The following is a 20,092-nucleotide window of genomic DNA, read 5'->3' as shown; positions in this document are numbered from 1 at the left end:
AATTGAAAAAATTCATGGAAACAAATGATAATGAAAACACAACAGTTCAAAATCTATGGGAAACAGCAAAGGCAGTCCTGAGAGGAAAATATATAGCAGTACAAGCCTTTCTCAAGAAACAAGAAAGGTCTCAATTACACAACCTAACCCTACGCGTAAAGGAGCTGGAGAAAGAACAAGAAAGAAACCGTAAACCCAGTAGGAGAAGAGAAATCATAAAGATCAGAACAGAAATCAATGAAATAAAAACCAAAAAAAAACAATAGAAAAAATCAATGAAACTAGGAGCTGGTTCTTTGAATGAATCAATAAGATTGATAAACCCCTGGCCAGACTCATCAAAAAGAAAAGAGAAAGGACCCAAATCAATAAAATCATGAATGAAAGAGGAGAGATCACAACTAACACCAAAGAAATACAGACAATTATAAGAATATACTATGAGCAACTCTACGCCAACAAATTTGACAATCTGGAAGAAATGGATGCATTCCTAGAGACATATAAACTACCACAACTGAACCAGGAAGAAATAGAAAACCTGAACAGGCCCATAACCAATAAGGAGATTGAAACAGTCATCAAAAATCTCCAAACAAACAAAAGCCCAGGGCCAGACGGCTTCCCAGGGGAATTCTACCAAACATTAAAAGAAGAACTAATTCCTATTCTCCTGAAATTGTTCCAAAAAATAGAAATGGAAGGAAAACTTCCAAACTCATTTTATGAGGCCAGCATCACCTTGATCCCAAAACCAGACAAGGATCCCACCAAAAAAGAGAACTACAGACCAATATCCTTGATGAACACAGACGCAAAAATTCTCGCCAAAATACTAGCCAGTAGGATTCAACAGTACATTAAAAGGATTATTCACCACGATCAAGTGGGATTTATTCCAGGGCTGCAGGGTTGGTTCAACATCCGCAAATCAATCAATGTGATAGAACACATTAATAAAAGAAAGAACAAGAACCATATGATACTCTCAATAGATGCTGAAAAAGCATTTGACAAAGTACAGCATCCCTTCCTGATCAAAACTCTTCAAAGTGTGGGAATAGAGGGCACATACCTCAATATTATCAAAGCCATCTATGAAAAACCCACCGCAAATATCATTCTCAATGGAGAAAAACTGAAAGCTTTTCCGTTAAGGTCAGGAACATGGCAGGGATGTATATTATCACCACTGCTATTCAACATAGTACTAGAAGTCCTAGCCTCAGCAATCAGACAACAAAAAGAAATTAAAGGCATCCAAATTGGTAAAGAAGTCAAACTATTACTCTTCACAGATGATATGATACTATATGTGGAAAACCCAAAAGACTCCACTCCAAAACTGCTAGAACTTGTACAGGAATTCAGTAAAGTGTCAGGATATAAAATCAATGCACAGAAATCAGTTGCATTTCTGTACACCAACAACAAGACTGAAGAAAGAGAAATTAAGGAGTCAATCCCATTTACAATTGTACCCAAAACTATAAGATACCTAGGAATAAACCTAACCAAAGAGACTAAGAATCTATACACAGAAAATTATAAAGTACTCATGAAAGAAATTGAGGAAGACACAAAAAAATGGTAAAACGTTCCATGCTCCTGGATTGGAAGAATAAATATTATGAAAATGTCTATGCTATCTAAAGCAATCTACGCATTTAATGAAATCCCTATCAAAATACCATCCATTTTTTTCAAAGAAATGGAACAAATAATCCTCAAATTTATATGGAACCAGAAAAGACCTCGAATAGCCAAAGGAATATTGAAAAAGAAAGCCAAAGTTGGTGGCATCACAATATCGGACTTCAAGCTCTATTACAAAGCTGTCATCATCAAGACAGCATGGTACTGGCACAAAAACAGACAGACAGATCAGTGGAACAGAATAGAGAGCCCAGAAATCGACCCTCAACTCTATGGTCAACTCATCTTCGACAAAGCAGGAAAGAATGTCCAATGGAAAAAAGACAGCCTCTTCAATAAATGGTGCTGGGAAAATTGGACAGCCACATGCAGAAAAATGAAATTGGACCACTTCCTTACACCACACACGAAAATAGACTCCAAATAGATGAAGGACCTCAATGTGAGAAAGGAATCCATCAAAATCCTTAAGGAGAATGCAGGCAGCAACCTCTTCGACCTCAGCCGTAGCAACATCTTCCTAGGAACAACGGCAAAGGCAAGGGAAGCAAAGGCAAAAATGAACTATTGGGATTTCACCAAGATCAAAAGCTTTTGCACAGCAAAGGAAACAGTTAACAAAACCAAAAGACAACTGACAGAATGGGAGAAGATATTTGCAAACGACATATCAGATAAAGGGCTAGTATCCAAAATCTATAAGGAACTTAGCAAACTCAACACCCAAAGAACAAACAATCCAATCAAGAAATGGGCAGAGGACATGAACAGACATTTCTGCAAAGAAGACATCCAGATGGCCAACAGACACATGAAAAAGTGCTCCACGTCACTCGGCATCAGGGAAATACAAATCAAAACCACAATGAAATATCACCTCACACCAGTCAGAATGGCTAAAATTAACAGGTCAGGAAATGACAGATGCTGGAGAGGATGCGGAGAAAGGGGAACCTTCCTACACTGTTGGTGGGAATGCAAGCTGGTGCAACCACTCTGGAAAACAGCATGGAGGTTCCTCAAAATGTTGAAAATAGAACTACCCTATGACCCAGCAATTGCACTCCTGGGTATTTACCCTAAAGATACAAACATAGTGATCCGAAGGGGCACGTGTACCCGAATGTTAATAGCAGCAATGTCTACAATAGCCAAACTATGGAAAGAACCTAGATGTCCATCAACAGATGAATGGATAAAGAAGAAGTGGTATATATACACAATGGAATACTATGCAGCCATCAAAAGAAATGAAATTATGCCATTTGCGACCACGTGGATGGAACTAGAGCGTATCATGCTTAGTGAAATAAGTCAATCGGAGAAAGACAACTATCATATGATCTCCCTGATATGAGGACGTGGAGAAGCAACATGGGGGGGTAGGGGGATAGGAGAATAATAAATGAAACAAGATGGAATTGGGAGGGAGACAAACCATAAATGACTCTTAATCTCACAAAACAAACTGGGGGTTGCTGGGGGGAGGTGGGATTGGGAGAGGGGGAGGGGGCTATGGACATTGGGGAGGGGAAGTGCTATCGTGAGTGCTGTGAAGTGTGTAAACCTGGCAATTCACAGACCTGTACCCCTGGGGATAAAAATACATTATATGTTTATTAAAAAAAAAAAATTTGGAAGGGGAGGCGAACCATAAGAGACTATGGACTCTGAAAAACAACCTGAGGGTTTTGAAGGGTCAGGGGTGGGAGGTTGGGGGAACAGGTGGTGGGTAATGGGGAGGGCACGTTTTGCATGGAGCACTGGGTGTTGTGCAAAAAGAATGAATACTGTTACGCTGAAAAAATAAATAAAATGGAAAAAAAAGAAGTTATATTGACACGAATTTGATGATCTGAAGTGTGTTCTATTTATTTTTTTATCTTGTTCAACTCGAATCAGATTACTGAGTGTATCAAAATGCAGATACACTACATCAAAATTAATGATGTATTGTATGGTAACTAAAATAAATAGATACATACATACATACATACATATGTACATACATACATACATACATAAAAATAAAATACAGAAACATGGGAACAATCCCAAGCCCAATCATTGGCTTAAAAGAGGACATATTGTGCTCTATGTCATCTTTGGAAAGCCCCCAACATTAAAAAAATACAATAAATATGGGGGTATTGTCAAGTATTTGGCTCCGCAATAGAAGCCCTAGAAATAAATGTACATCTCTCTTTTTTTTTTCACTTTTTAAAAATTTCTTTTCAGTGTAACACTTTTCATTGTTTTTGAACCACAGCCAGTGCTCCATGCAATACGTGCCCTTCCTATTAACCCCACCTGGTTCCCCAACCTCCCACGCCACGCCCCTTCAAAACACTCAGGTTGTTTTTCAGAGTCCATAGTCTCTCATGGTTATCTCCCCTTCCAGTTTCCCTCAACTCCCTTCTCCTCTCCATCTCCTCATGTCCTCCATGTTCTTTGTTATGCTCCACAAATAAGTGAAACCAGGTGATACTTGACTCTCTCTGTTTGACTTATTTCACTCAGCATAATCTCTTCCAGTCCCGTCCATGTTGCTACAAGATATGGGTATTCATCCTTTCTTATGGAGGCATAATACTCCATTGTGTATATGTACCACATCTTCCTTATCCATTCATCCGTTGAAGGGCATCTTGGTTCTTTCCACAATTTGGCGACCGTGGCCATTGCTTCAATAAACATTGGGGTCCTAGCAAACAGGATCCAGCAGCACATTAAAAAGATTATCCACCATGACCAGGTTGGATTCATCCCTGGGTTACAAGAATGGTTCAACATTCGCAAATCAATCAATGTGATAGAACAAATCAATAAGAGAAGAGAGAAGAACTACACGGTCCTCTCAATTGATGCAGAAAAAGCATTTGACAAAATCCAGCATCCGTTCATGATTAAAACACTTCAAAGTATAGAGATAAAGGGAACATTCCTGAACTTCATATAATCTATCTATGAAAGACCCACAGCAAATATTATCCTCAACTGGAAAAAGCTTGCAGCCTTCCTGTTGAGATCAGTAACATGACCAGGATGCCCACTATCACCACTCTTGTTCAACATAGTATTAGAAGTCCTAGCAACAGCAATCAGACAACAAAGAGAATAAATGTATCCAAATTGGCATTGAAGACGTCAAACTCTCTCTCTTTGCAGATGACATGATTCTTTATTTGGAAAACCCAAAAGACTCCAAACCAAAACTACTAGAACTCATACAGCAATTCAGTAACGTGGCAGGATACAAATCATTGTACAGAAATCAGTGGCTTCCTTACACGCTAAGAATGAAAATACAAAGAGGGAAATTAGAGAATCGATTCCATTTACTATAGCACCAAGAACCATAAGATACCTGGGAATAAACCTAACCATAGAGGTAAAGAATCCATACTCGAGGAACTACAGAACACTCATGAAAGAAATTGAATGAGAGTAGATGAGAAGATGGCGGGGAAGTAGGAGGAGGCACCATTTCAACCTATACCCTAAAGTGAGCTGATTACCTACCAAAGAACTCCGACCACCCATGAAATCAGCCTGAGATCAGAATTATACACGTCTGGATCTCTACAGGAGCAGAAGACGCCAGTGGCAGGTAAAGCAGACTGGGAACATCTGACTGATATCGGAAGATAAACAAAAGGGGGAGGGAGCCACCAGAGGTGACCTATCAGAAAGTAACACCCCAACACGAGAGTGCTCTGCGTCTGGGGACCAGCATTAACTTGGAGTCTGGTTGAAAGCACTCAAAAAACAAACAGCAAAGGATCGCGGGGGGTAATAGTGGGAACCTGGGCAGTTAGGGTCAGGGACCTAAGTCCCCGGACCCAGGACAGCCTCCCCTGGCGCGGAGCCAGAGAAAATGCGGCGGAGAAATCAGGTCTCTGTCCCTGAGCGGCCAGTGCACCTGAACGCCAGCACGCCCGAGAACGAGTGGGGTCTGGCTCCCGTGAGGGGCTGGGAGCCTGGCCAGAAGGCAATGCTGAAACGCGCACGTCCCACACCCTCCCTTGGGAAAGGTGCTCATAGGCGCTAGCCTGGAGCTCTGGCAGCCAGAAAAACCAGACATTCCCAGCCCGGGACAGCGGGAAATCTCACTGTGCGATCTCTGCTCCGAACCTCTCTGGCGGTCTGGAGCTGCCCAGACAGCCACTGCTGCCCTGGTTTTGGGTACAACGAGGAGCTCCTGCATCCCCAGGGACAGTGACTCAGAACCGACTCTGCCAGCAGCTTTTGCAAAACAGTCGGAGGCTTCTCTCTGAGAGGGAGGTCGGGTGCTGTTTGCTCTCCTCTAAACCTCCAAAAACCATCAAAAGCTGTCAAGGCGAGAGAAAGCAGATGAAAGAACATAAAAACCCCCAGAGAACAAAAGGCTGAAAAAAACAGTTTCCTGGAAAAAAAAAAAAAAAGAGCTCACCCCCTTGAGGGGAGCTGGAGGACCTAACTCAGGGAACATCATTGTCTGAAAACCCACGTGGCAGGCCCCTCCCCCAGAAAACCAACCAGGAAGGAAGAAAAAAAAAAAAGACTACAAGAGAACAATCACCACTACTTCATAAATACAACTTTTATTTTTAACTCTTTACCAATATTCTGGTTCTTTTTTTTAAATACATACAGATAATTTTTAACCTATTTACCATCACACCGAGATGTCCAGTACATCAAATTCTTTAATAACCTTCTAACCTGAACTTTTTGATACATACACCCGTGTTTTTCTTTTGATTTTCTATTTTTGTAATTCTGTTTTAATTTTAACTTAGTTTAGTCTAGTTTATTCTTTTTTAATTTTTATTTTCTACTATACATATAGAGTTAAACTTCAAGGTAATCCCCTTTCCCCAATCAAGGCTACCCCTATAGGCAAACCAGTTTCTAATCCCCCTGTAACTTAGGAAAGTTGAGTCCCTTAACAAAAACATCAAGATACCTTCAGGAAGAATCAAAATAACCTTCCTCCCCCACACTGAGAATGAATAACCATTCTCCCAATTTTTCCTTCTGTCAGTGTTTCTGTGAATTTGTGTTTGTCCTGATAATATATAAACCTTATACTTGGGGTTCTTTCTGATGAGGTTCTTCTCTTTTTTTTTTTTTTTTTTTTGCTTATATATACATATTTTTTTCTCTTGTCATATACTTTTATCACTCTTTTTGTCTGTCTGTTTTTGTTTGTATACTCCACAAATCTTACCTTGTGGCCCATTTGGGCTGAGCCTTCTCTTTTATCTTCCCTTTTTTTCCTATCTCTCTCTCTCTCTCTCTTTTTTTCCTTTTTTCTTTCCCTTTTTTTTTCTTTCTTCTTCTCTATTTCTTTTTCTTCTCGTTTTTCTCTCATTTGGGTGTGGAATCCTGATTGCACAGAAGTGTTCCAGGGTGCACATGGACTGCACCACAATCGATAAGTCCAGCTGCATCTGTTTAGTCATCTCTTACCAAAATGACTAGGAGGAGGAATACCCAACAGAAGAAAAATACAGAGGATGGGCCTTCTGCAACAGAGCTAATGGCTATCAACATAGACAATATGTCAGAAAAGGAATTCAGACTAACAATTATCAGGCAATAGCTAGGTTGGAGAAAGCCATGGATGACCAAACAGAATTGATTAGGGCAGAACTGAAAGCCACCAGGAATGATGTTCACAATGTTAGGGCAGAACTGAAAGCCACAGGGATGATGTTCAAAATGCTCTCAATGAGTTCCAGTCCAATCTAAATTCTCTAAAAGCTAGGGTAACTGAGACAGAAGATAGAATTAGTGATCTGGAGGACAACCAGATAGAGAGAAAGGATCAGGAGGAAGCCTGGAACAAACAGCTCAGAAGCCACGAAAACAGAATCAGGGAAATAAACGATGCCATGAAACATTCCAACATCAGAATTATTGGAATCCCTGAAGGGGAAGAAAAAGAAAGAAGTCTACAAGATATAGTGGAAGAAGTTGTCTATGAAAATTTTCCCAATCTCACGAATGGAAACAACGTTCATTTACTAGAGGCAGAACGATTTCCTCCCAAGATTTTAGATTCCCGAAAGTCCTCACGGCACCTTATCGTTAGAATGGGGAATTATGTTTCAAGAGAGACCCTCTTAAAAGCAGCTAGGAAAAAGAAGCTTCTTACATACAGAGGAAAGCCCATTAGAATAACGTCAGAACTTTCCACAGAGACCTGGAAAGCCAGGAAGGGCTGGCAAAATATATTCAGAGTACTAAATGAGAAGAACATGCAAACAAGAATACTCTATCCAGCAAGACTGACATTTAAAATGGATGGAGAGATAAAGAGTTTCCAAGACCGGCAAGGCTTAAAAGACTATGCAACCACCAAGCTGACACTGCAGGAAATATTAAGGGGGGTCCTATAAGAGAGGAAAAATCCTAAGAATATCATTGAACAGAAATACAGAAACAATTTATAGACAGAAAGACTCCAAAGGCAACACGATGTCAATAAAAAACTATCTCTCAATAATCACTCTCAATGTGAATGGCCTAAATGCGCCCATAAAACGACACAGGGTTGCAGATTGGATAAAACGACAGGACCCATCCATATGTTGTCTACAAGAGACCCATTTTGAACCTACGGATACACCCAGACTGAAAGTGAAGGGATGGAGAAACATCTTTCATGCCATACCAATGGGCCTCAAAAGAAGGCCGTAGTAGCGATTCTCAATATCAGATAAATTAGATTTTAAACTAAAGACTGTAGTCAGAGATAGAGAAGGACACTACATAATTCTTAAAGGGACTATCCGCCAAGACGATCTAACAATTGTGAATATCTATGCCCCCAATATGGGAGCACCCAATTACATAAGAAAACTATTAATCAAGATAAAGAGTCATATTGATATGAATACAATAATAGTAGGAGATCTTAATACACCTCTCTCAGAAATAGACAGATCATCGAAGCAGAAAATTAATAAAGAAATAAGAGCATTGAATGAAACATTGGACCAGATGGACCTCATCGATGTATACAGAACATTCCACCCTAAAACAACAGAATATTCATTCTTCTCAAGTGCACATGGAACCTTCTCCAGAATAGACCACATACTGGGTCACAAAGCAGGACTCAACTGATAACAAAAGACTGACATTATTCCCTGCATATTCTCCGATCACAATGCTTTGAAACTGGAGCTCAATCACAAGGAAAAGTTCAGAAGGAACTCAAACACCTGGAAGCAAAAGACCACCTTGCTTAAGAATGCTTGGATCAACCAGGAGATCAAAGACGAACTTAAACAATTCATGGAAACAAATGCAAATGAAGACACCTCGGTCCAAAACCTATGGGATACAGCAAAGGCGGTTCTAAGGGGGAAATACATAGCCATCCAAGCCTCCCTCAAAAACACTGAAAAATCCAGAATACACCAGCTGTCTCTACACCTTAAAGAACTGGAGAATCAACAACAAATCAAACCAACTCCACATGCAAGAAGGGAAATAATCAAGATTAGAGCAGAGATCAATGAGGTAGAAACGAGAGATACAGTAGAACGTATCAATGAAACTAGAAGCTGGTTTTTTGAAAGAATCAATAAGATCGATAAACCATTGGCCACACTAATCCAAAAGAAAAGAGAGAAAGCCCAAATTAATAAAATGATGAATGAAAAGGGAGAGATCACAACTAACACCAAGGAAATAGAAACAATCATCAGAAATTATTACCAACAGTTATATGCCAATAAGCTAAGCAACCTAGATGAAATGGATGCATTCCTGGAAAACTACAAACTCCCAAAATTGAAGCAGGAAGAAATTGACAACCTGAATAGACCGATATCTAGTAATGAGATTGAAGCAGTGATCAAAAACCTCCCAAAAAACAAGAGCCCAGGACCTTACGGATTCCCTGGGGAATACTACCAAACTTTCAAAGAAGAAATAACACCAATTCTCCTGAAGCTGTTCCAAAAAATTGAAGCAGAAGGAAAACTTCCAGACTCTTTTTATGAAGCCAGCATTACCCTGATCCCCAAAGCAGGCAAAGACCCTACCAAAAAGGAGAATTTCAGACCAATATCACTGATGAATATGGATGCAAAGATTCTCAACAAGATCCTAGCAAACAGGATCCAGCAGCACATTCAAAATATTATCCACCATGACCAGGTGGGATTCATCCCTGGGTTGCAAGGTTGGTTCAACATTCACAAATCAATCAGTGTGATAGAACACATCAATAAGAGAAGAGAGAAGAACCACATGGTCCTCTCAATTGATGCAGAAAAAGCATTTGACAAAATCCAGCATCCGTTCCTGATGAAAACGCTTCAAAGTATAGGGATAGAGGAAACATTCCTGAACTTCATAAAATCTATCTATGAAAGACCCACAGCAAATATCATCTTCAATGGGAAAAAGCTTGCAGCCTTCCCATTGAGATCAGGAACACGACAAGGATGCCCACTCTCACCACTCTTGTTCAACATAGTATTAGAAGTTCTAGCAACGGCAATCAGACAACAAAGAGAAATAAAAGGTATCCAAATTGGCAAGGAAGAAGTCAAACTCTCTCTCTTCGCAGATGACATGATTCTTTATATGGAAAACCCCAAAGACTCCACCCCCAAACTACTAGAACTCATACAGCAATTCAGTAACGTGGCAGGATACAAAGTCAATGTACAGAAATCAGTGGCTTTCTTATACACCAACAATGAAAATACAGAAAGGGCAATTAGAGAATCGATTCCATTTACTATAGCACCAAGAACCATAAGATACCTGGGCATAAACCTAACCAAAGAGGTAAAGGACCTGTACTCGAGGAACTACAGAACACTCATGAAAGAAATTGAAGAAGACACAAAAAGATGGAAGACTGTTCCATGCTCTTGGATTGGAAGAATAAACATTGTTAAAATGTCTATACTGCCTAGAGCAATCTATACTTTTAATGCCATTCTGATCAAAATTCCACCGATATTTTTCAAAGAGCTGGAGCAAATAATCCTAAAATTTGTATGGAATCAGAAGAGACCCCGAATTGCTAAGGAAATGTTGAAAAACAAAAACAAAACTGGCGGCATCACGTTACCCGATTTCAAGCTTTACTACAAAGCTGTGATCACCAAGACAGTGTGGTACTGGCATAAAAACAGACACATAGACCAGTGGAACAGAGTGGAGAGCCCAGATATGGACCCTCAACTCTATGGTCAAATAATCTTCGACAAAACAGGAAAAAATATTCAATGGAAAAAAGTCTCTTCAATAAATGGTGCTGGGAAAACTGGACGGTGATATATAGAAGAATGAAACTCGACCATTCTCTTACACCGTACACAAAGATAAAGTCGAAATCGATAAAAGACCTCAACGTGAGACTGGAATCTATCAGAATCCTAGAGGAGAACATAGGCAGTAACCTCTTCGATATCAGCCACAGCAACTTCTTTCAAGATATGTCTCCAAATGCCAAGGAAACAAAAGCAAAAATGAACTTTTGGGACTTCATCAAGATCAAAAGCTTCTGCACAGCAAAGGAAACAGTCAACAAAACAAAGAGGCAACCCACGGAATGGGAGAAGATATTTGCAAATGACAGTACAGACAAAACGTTGATATCAAGGATCTATAAAGAACTTCTCAAACTCAACACACACAAAACAGATAATCATATCAAAAAATGGGCAATAGATATGAACAGACAGTTCTCCAATGAAGACATACAAATGGCTATCAGACACATGAAAAAATGTTCATCACCACTAGCCATCAGGGAGATTCAAATCAAAACCACATTGAGATACCACCTTACACCACTTAGAACGTCCAAAATTAGCAAGACAGGAAACAACGTATGTTGGAGAGGATGTGGAGAAAGGGGAACCCTCTTCCACTGTTGGTGGGAATGCAAGTTAGTGCAGCCACTTTGGAGAACAGTGTGGAGATTCCTGAAGAAATTAAGAATAGAGCTTCCCTATGACCCTGCAATTGCACTGCTGGGTATTTACCCCAAAGATACAGATGTAGTGAAAAGAAGGGCCATCTGTACCCCAATGTTTATTGCAGCAATGGCTACGGTCGCCAAACTGTGGAAAGAACCAAGATGCCCTTCAACGGATGAATGGATAAGGAAGATGTGGTCCATATACACAATGGAGTATTATGCCTCCATCAGAAAGGACGAATACCCAACTTTTGTAGCAACATGGACGGGACTGGAAGAAATTATGCTGAGCGAAATAAGTCAAGCAGAGAGAGTCAAGTATCATATGGTCTCACTTATTTGTGGAGCATAACAAATAACATGGAGGACATGGGGAGATGGAGAGGAGAGGGAGTTGAGGGAAACTGGAAGGGGAGATGAACCATGAGAGACTATGGACTCTGAAAAACAACCAGAGGGTTATGAAGGGGCGGCAGGGGGGTGGGGGTGGGGGTGGGAGGTTGAGGAACCAGGTGGTGGGTAATAGGGAGGGCACGTACTGCATGGAGCACTGGGTGTGATGCCAAAACAATGAACACTGTTATGCTGTAAATAAACAAATAAAAATAAATTAAAAAAAAAGAAATTGAATGAGACACAAAAAGATGGAAGACCATTCCATGCTCTTGGATCGGTATAATAAGCATTGTTAAAATGTCTATATTGCCTTGGCAATCTATACTTTTAATGCCATTCCGATCAAAATTACACTGGTATTTTTCAAAAAGCTGGAGCAAATAATCCTAAAATTTGTATGGAATCAAAAGAGACACCAAATTGCTAAGTAAATGTTGAAAAACCAAAACAAAACTGGTGGCATCACGTTATCTGATTTCAAGCTTTACTACAAAGCTGTGATCACCAAGACAGCGTGGTACTGGCATAAAAGCAGACACATAGACCTGTGGAACAGAGTAGAGAGCCCAGATAAAGGTATATTTCATACAATTACAAAATGATCTATTCTAGAAAATTAAAGCTAGTGTAAGATAACATGAAGATCAATAGTAATGCAGGGACAGAGTGAAGAGGGAATGAGGAAGAATGAAATGCAAAGAAAATACAGAAAATTTTGTGGAAAATGGATTTGCTTGCTCTGGATACTGTTGATTCTTTTTTTTTTTTTTTTTTTAAAGATTTTATTTTTATTTATTTGACAGAGAGAGAGATCACAAGTAGGCAGAGAGGCAGGCAGAGAGAGGAGGAAGCAGGCTCCCCGCAGAGCAGAGAGCCCGATGTGGGGCTCGATCCCAGGACCCTGAGATCATGACCTGAGCCGAAGGCAGCGGCTTAATCCACTGAGCCACCCAGGCGCCCAAGGATACTGTTGATTCTGACACCCGTGTTTCTCATCTCACACCCTCTGCCTGTGTGCAGTTCATCCAGGTCAAGCACACTCATCAAAACTATTACAAATACTCCCAGAGATGACTTGGGGTGAACAGAGTGCCAGTGAAAACTTAGAGACTTGAAAGACTACCTGTATGTACCCTGATTCTGTATTTCACATCAATTCTAGAACAAACAAATTCATCTTGCCCTCATTACAGGCAGGATCCCACGTTCCCCATGAGCCTGTGCACTCTGTCCTGCAGGGGCCTCAGGGTGGGTAGTAGGTCCTGTGGGAGGAGCACAGGTCCAAATCTCAGGGCTCACTCTCACCCCAGAGTGTTCTTGGACACCTCACAAACCCTCCACATTTCTGGGTGTAGGAACATGTCACTTTAAGGGGAAATATGATACCTACACCCTAATATGTGTGACTATGTGAAATCAAACTGGTAAATGGAAACCAAGCAAGTACTCTTAAAGTCATATAATTAAACTTCATCTTTTACCAAATCCTGTCAGTATCACCAAATCAAAGGCAGTCCCAGCTTCTCTGGTTACTGTCCTCTCTGTCAGTATAGATACCATGCTGGCTATATAGTCAAGGGACACGTTAATAAGGTACACCCTCTCCTGATTAAACCATCCCAGCACTGAGCCTGCAGCTGGGATGGGAGGGCCAGTCTCAGCCTACCAGGTTTTCCATTCAGTGCTCAGGACAGAACACAGTCAGCTCATGATGGAGTTTATTCTTGGCTGGGTATTCCTTGTTACTAGTTTCAAAGGTAATTTACAGAGAACAAGAGACTTTGAATAAGAAAGTGGATATGAGTAAGAAAAACAATAAGTCAAGGACAGTTACCTGACCAGGATGTCTTGTGTCTGCAGGTATCCATTGGGTGGTGTCACTGGTAGAGTCTGGAGGAGACCTGATAAAGCCTGGGGGGTCCCTGAGACACTCCTGTGCAGCTTCTGGGTTCACTTTCAGTGACTACAGCATGAGTTGGGTCTGCCAGACTCCAGGGAAGGGGCTGCAGTGGGTCTCAGCCATTATGAGTGGTTGTAGTTACATATACTACAAAGAAACTGTGAAGGGCCAATTCAATATCTCCTGAGACAATGGCAAGAACATTTGATTCTGTAGTTGAACATCCTGAGAGCTGAGGATACCACTGTGTGTTACTGTAATGTGTGTGTGCAGTACATACACACATGTGGTGAGCCCAAACACAAACTTTCTTGCAGGGACACAAGAGTAGCTGGGCTGCAGGGGTGCTCGAGACCCCAGGAGGCCCTCTGGTCATCAGAGGGAGCTCAGGTCCCCAACAGGTGCTCAAGTCACCAGGAGTCACTCAGAACACCAGGGGGATCTCAGGGCACAGCGGTCCTCAGAGCACCAGGGAGTGCTTAAGATAGAAGGATCAGATAGTTCAGTGTCTTTAGGTGCTCAGGACACCAGGGGGTGCTCACATAAGCATGGTGCACTCAAGATTCACAGACACAAATCAGACCCAGGAGCAGGGGCAGTTGGGGGGGGGGGCTTTCTATTGAGATAGGGGGTTTCCCCTCTAGCCTCTCTAGATTCACTCAGGGATGTATATGGTTATTTCTTCATTCTCTAATTTCTCATATTAGCCATGCAGCCAACCAGAAGGAGATAACATTGCCTATGTGTAAATGATATCTCACCAGTCCCTAGGGAACTTTCCTTCATCAACCTCATCCATATCCTGTTTTTCTTTCTCCAAAAAGGACCTGCAGGAATTCTCATCATCCCTGAGAAGGACCTGCACAGCCCAGGCTTTCTGAGAGCTTAGTGCCTGTTGTCTGCCCTCAGCAGGCACACACTGCCTCCATATGGTTATGAAAATACCCCCAGGACATCTACCCAAACTGGATCCGTGTCCTCATAGCTACGGTTTATCCTCTGGCTCATTATCCAAGTGGGTGGACACTGGTGATCAGGAACTATCCTTCTGGAGCAATTTCTCTATCTCTTGGGTGGAAAGGCAGTCCACCTGATGGGATGCGCTCTCAGATTTCCCCCCAATGAATCATGCAGGGTGACCTGCAGGTTACCAACCAGAGACAAAAACCTATCACAGTGCTGGGTCCTGTCCTGGAGTCTATGAGAGCAGCCTTGGGGGATGTGTCTGATATGTGTTTCCGGGCATCCACACAGGAAACCCACATGAATCATCAGATCTGGTTGGTAGAGACGGGATCCTTGCCCATCAGGTTCTATCCTTCAATTATCCCATAGAAAGTCACCATGACCTCACTCTGCCCACTTGTAACCTCTCCCTCAACCTGTCCTGGATCCTGAGCCCCATGTGGCTAGAGTCCTGTCACTCTTTCATGATCCCCAGCAGGTGCCAGTTGTAGAGTAAGGCTCAATAACGAATGTCTACCATGATGACAGAACCTGAAAGTGGACCTAACCTGGGAACTGTAGCCCAAAATACAATTCAGAAGAAAAATAATGAATCAACCACTGATGAGGCAACACTGACATTTCCTCTCATGTCCGTGCTTTTGTCTCATTTTGATCTGGATTCCATATAGAATTCAAAAATAACTTCTGGTTTTCTAGTTCTCTTTTGCTTTTTTTCTGTTATTATTATAGAAGATCCCTATGGTAGGGGAATAAGCTGTGGGTATAGACGGGTATTTACAGTCTGTGCTTGTTCTTTCTATCCCTGGCCTGAGACCATTGATGTCATCCTCATAAAATATTCTCAGGTTACACCTCACTGAAGTGACACAGGAAGGCCTAAGGGGGGGGGGCTTCCCTTACCCCACCCAAAATCTATAATGAACTGGATTTGGGTATTTACCTTCCCCCAGATCTTGAATTATCTGGCAAGTTTCTCAAGAGGATCTTTCCCCACCTCAGAAACACAGAAAATGTTCATCCCTTCTTTCCTGGGGGAATGAGGTGGGGTTTTGGTACCTAAAACACAAACTTGTAGGACACCCCTAAGGTTGTCACCAATTCCACAGGAGTCTCAACTCAGACATCTCCACACTGAACCTTCATGAATTCACCATCTACCTTTCAATATTCCTATTTTATTGTGGGTCCTGTACATATGCCTCTATTTTCCGGTGGGTCCTGTGGATATATCTGTGGGTGGCTTTTGCCCTAGTAAGTTGTGATTCCTTGCTTATGCGCATTTGTAAACTCAATTTTTGGGTCACAGTTTTCCCTACACTATGATCTGAATATATGTGTCTCCTGCAAATTCAAATGTTGTAACGTAATGTCCAAAGAAATGGCAAAGAAGTAAGGCCTTCTGGGAGAGTGTGAGGTTCTGAATATAATCAGAGTTGTCATGATCCCACAGGATTCTCACAACCTTACATTTGCCATATGAAGATGCAGATTAAAGACATGCCCAAGGATCCAGATGGAGGTACTTGCTAGACAATGAACACGCCAATACCTTGATCTTGCACTTTGATGGCTCCAGAAATGTGAGAAATTGATTTCTAAGCTACCTGGTTTGTGCTCTCTGTATACCATCCTGAGAATCCTGGTGCTGTGTAACAGAGACCTAAATCATGGAGGCCATTTGGATGTAGTAGCTATGGTCTGGAAGCCTTCTGTGATGTGTGCAGAAGAACCCTACATTGTCGTGAAGTGGTCATAAATGGTAATTCATGGGAGACCCCAGAAGGAAAGGAGAGACCTACAGTGAAAGCTGCAATCTTCCTAGAGAGTATCTAACTGCTTGTCAACAGTATGTGGTAAGACATGAATAGTACAGACCACTCTGATTATGTCACAGACAAGGTGAGGAATGTGCCTTTGCGAAATGGAGGGGAGGTGAACTATGCTGTAGACTGGTAAAGAGCTTGCTTGCATTGAGATCTGAAAGGAAGAACTTGGGAGAGGTCCCACTCGATAAGAGGCTGAGGGAATTTATGAGCAAAGGCTTAAAGCATCAGAAGGTTTCTCTTGAATTCTTATGGTAAAGTGTGGGAAGAACAAATGATATGAAGACATAATCATTGATCAGTATGAAGCAGAACTGAAATTTTTGGAAAATTCTCAGCCAGTTTCTACTGGAAAGAAGGAGAGATCTTTTTCCAGAGAAATCAAGAAGGATGTGGAAATAATTGACGAGGGAGTGGTTATGGGTTGACCATCTCAACATAACCAAGGAGCTACTCATCAAGACTCTGAGAGCACCATGAGGCTCTAAAGTGAAGCCTAGAACTACTGTCAAAACATTTTGGAGATCACTGAGACTGACTCCTTCCAAGCACAGGCTGAGTGAGGGGGCCTGGATGTACTGCATGACTTGAACTTGGACTTCCATATTTCATAACTCTGATGGAATTCCCTTCTATAGTTTATATGCTACCCAGGCATACTTGTCATAGCTGCCTGATCAGACAAAGATATCCTCTGTTTTTTTTTTTTTTTTAAGATTTTTTACGTATCTATTTGACAGACAGAGATCACAAGTAGGCAGAGAGTCAGACAGAGAGAGGAAGGGAAGCAGGCTCCCTGCTGAGCAGGGAACCCGATGCAGGGCTTGATCCCAGGACCCTGGGATCATGACATGAGCCAAAGGCAGAGGCTTTAACCCACTGAGCCACCCAGGTGCCCCAAGGCAAAGATATCCTATCACAACATCTCTGGTGGGTCTGAAAAGAGCTGGTGACTTTCAGTTGTTCAGCTAACAGGCAGACTAAAGACTTCCAGTCTTTGACAGATCTGACCAGAAACCACAAACACATGTCACACATGAATAATGGATTTGGTTTGTTGTTACATATTTAGTACTTGTTGCTTTGCTTCTCCAATTGAAAAGTTTTTTTTTTTTATTTAATTTAAACTCACTTAATTAACATATAGTGTGTCATTAGTTTTGGAGGTAAAGTTCAGTTCTCATCGGTTGCTTATAACACCCAGTGCTCATCACATCACATATCCCGCTTAATATCCATCACCCACTTACAGCAGACCCCAGCCCCTCCCCTCTGGCAACCCTCAGTTTGTTTCCTAGACCTAAGAGTCTCTCATGGTTTGTCTAGCTCTCTGATTTCGTCTTATTTTATTTTTCCCTCCATTCCCCTATGATCCTGTTTTGTTTCTTAAATTCCGCATGAGTGAAATTATATGATAATTTTCTCTACCTAATTGACTTATTTCACTCTAGCTTAATCCCTTCTGGTTCCATCAATGTCTCTCGCAAATTTTTTTATGGCTAAGAAAATTCCATATATATATCACATCTTCTTTATCCATTAAAATGTTGATACAGGATATCATGGAGCTTGACTGACTTGTTCATGGCTTCCAAGGAAATGGTTTAGTCATTTACCATTAAATGAGACATCTTTTGTTAATTAAAGCATTTTTAGTTTGATGATCATGACTTTTTTGTCTTAAATAGGGGGATGATTTCTTGATGTTTACATTTGAACACATTACCTGGTTAGAAGAGATTCTGTAGGACAAGAGATTCTTGTAGGACACCCCTAAGGTTGTCACCAATTTCATAGGAGTTTCAACTCAGACATCTCCACACTGAACCTTCATCAATACACCATCTACCTACCATCGGTAGGAATATATAATTTTTATACACAAAGTTATGTTAGGCTTACTATCATTTCCTTACAATATGTGCATTTGAGTCTATCAGACACATCATCCAGGTGACCTTACTCAGGTTCAGGTGTTTCTCTACCCAGATGCCATCTCTCCACATGAGAAGGGAGGTGCACAGGGCATCACAGATGCAGGTCCACAGGGACTGACACACCAGTTTTGCCATCCTTGGTCCTCTGTTCCTAGATCAGCACCCACTTCTATTACTAAGGAAACTAACTTACCCAGTGGCCTCCACAGCTCTGTACTGAGGCTCATTCTCAGTGGAAAGAGCTCTGGTAACACTGAGTAGGGGATGTGTCAAAGGTGTATATCCTCCAACAGAGGTTAGGATGTGGCACCTCAGCATCCCAGGAATGTTTCTCCTGTGACGTGTCTTCTCTCTGAATGAGCCATTTCCTGATATGAAATATTCTGCTTTATGAATATGCAAATGAGCCAAGGTGTACTAGGTGAAATATGCACATGTCTGTGCCCTGAGAATATCACCCAAGAGCTGCACACAATCCTTTGTAGAAACCATAAGAGCACAGCACCTCACAATGGACTGGAGCTGGAGAATCCTCTTCCTGGTGGTATTGGTTACAGGTAGAGAATTACCCCAGTCCTTTGGCAGAGGAGGGGACCAGGGCCAGTCAGCATGAAATCATCCTCTGCTATTCCCTCTCCACAGGTGTCCACTCCCAGGTGCAGCTGGTGCAATCTGAGGCAGAGGTGAGGAAACCCAGGGAATCTGTGAAGGTCTCCTGCAAGTCATCTGGGTACACCTTCATAGCTATGCAATGAACTGGGTGTGACAGGCACCAGGAAAGATCCTGAAGTGCAGTGGATGGATCAACATGAAACTGGGAATCCAACGTATGCTCAGGGTTTCCCTGGTCGATTTGTTTTCTCCACGGACACCTCTGTCAGCACTGCCTATCTACAGATCAGCAGCCTGAACTCCAAGGACATGGATGTGTATCACTGTGCAAGAGACCCAATGTGAGAACCCACATCCTGCCTGTGTCAGAAATTCTGTGGAAGTCTCTTCAATAAATGGTGCTGGGAAAACCGAACAACTGTATGTAGAAGAATGAAACTCGACCATTATCATACACCATACACAAAGATAAAATCGAAATGTGTAAAAGACCTCAAAGTGAGACAGGAATCCATCAGAACATAGAGAAGAACATAGGCAGTAACCCCTTTGATATCGGCCACAGCAACTTCTTTCAAGATATATTTCCAAAGACAAAAGAAACAAAAGCCAAAATGAAGTTTTGGAACTTCCTCAGGATCAAAGTCTTCTGTACAGCAAAGGAAACAGTCAAAAAAAAAAAAAAAAAAAAAAGAGGCAACCCAAAGAAAGCGAGAAGATATTTGCAAATGACACTACAGACAAAGTGCTGATATACAAGGTCTATAAAGAAGTCCTCAAGCTCAACACACACAAAAAAGATAATCATGTCAAAATATGGACAGAAGACATGAACAGGCACTTCTCCAATGAAGGCATA

The 20,092-nt window shown here is 41.5% G+C and overlaps 1 pseudogene; it reads left to right on the top strand.

The window, feature by feature from the left end:
* Positions 1-20,092, top strand: part of LOC123943704 — a 43,545-nt pseudogene that overhangs the window by 8,291 nt on the left and 15,162 nt on the right.

This window comes from Meles meles, chromosome 6 (genome assembly GCF_922984935.1).
Source record: "Meles meles chromosome 6, mMelMel3.1 paternal haplotype, whole genome shotgun sequence".
In the NCBI taxonomy this organism is placed as follows: domain Eukaryota; kingdom Metazoa; phylum Chordata; class Mammalia; order Carnivora; family Mustelidae; genus Meles; species Meles meles.
The sequence above is the reverse complement of the archived record's forward strand: the minus strand, read 5'-3'. Positions and strand labels throughout refer to the sequence as shown.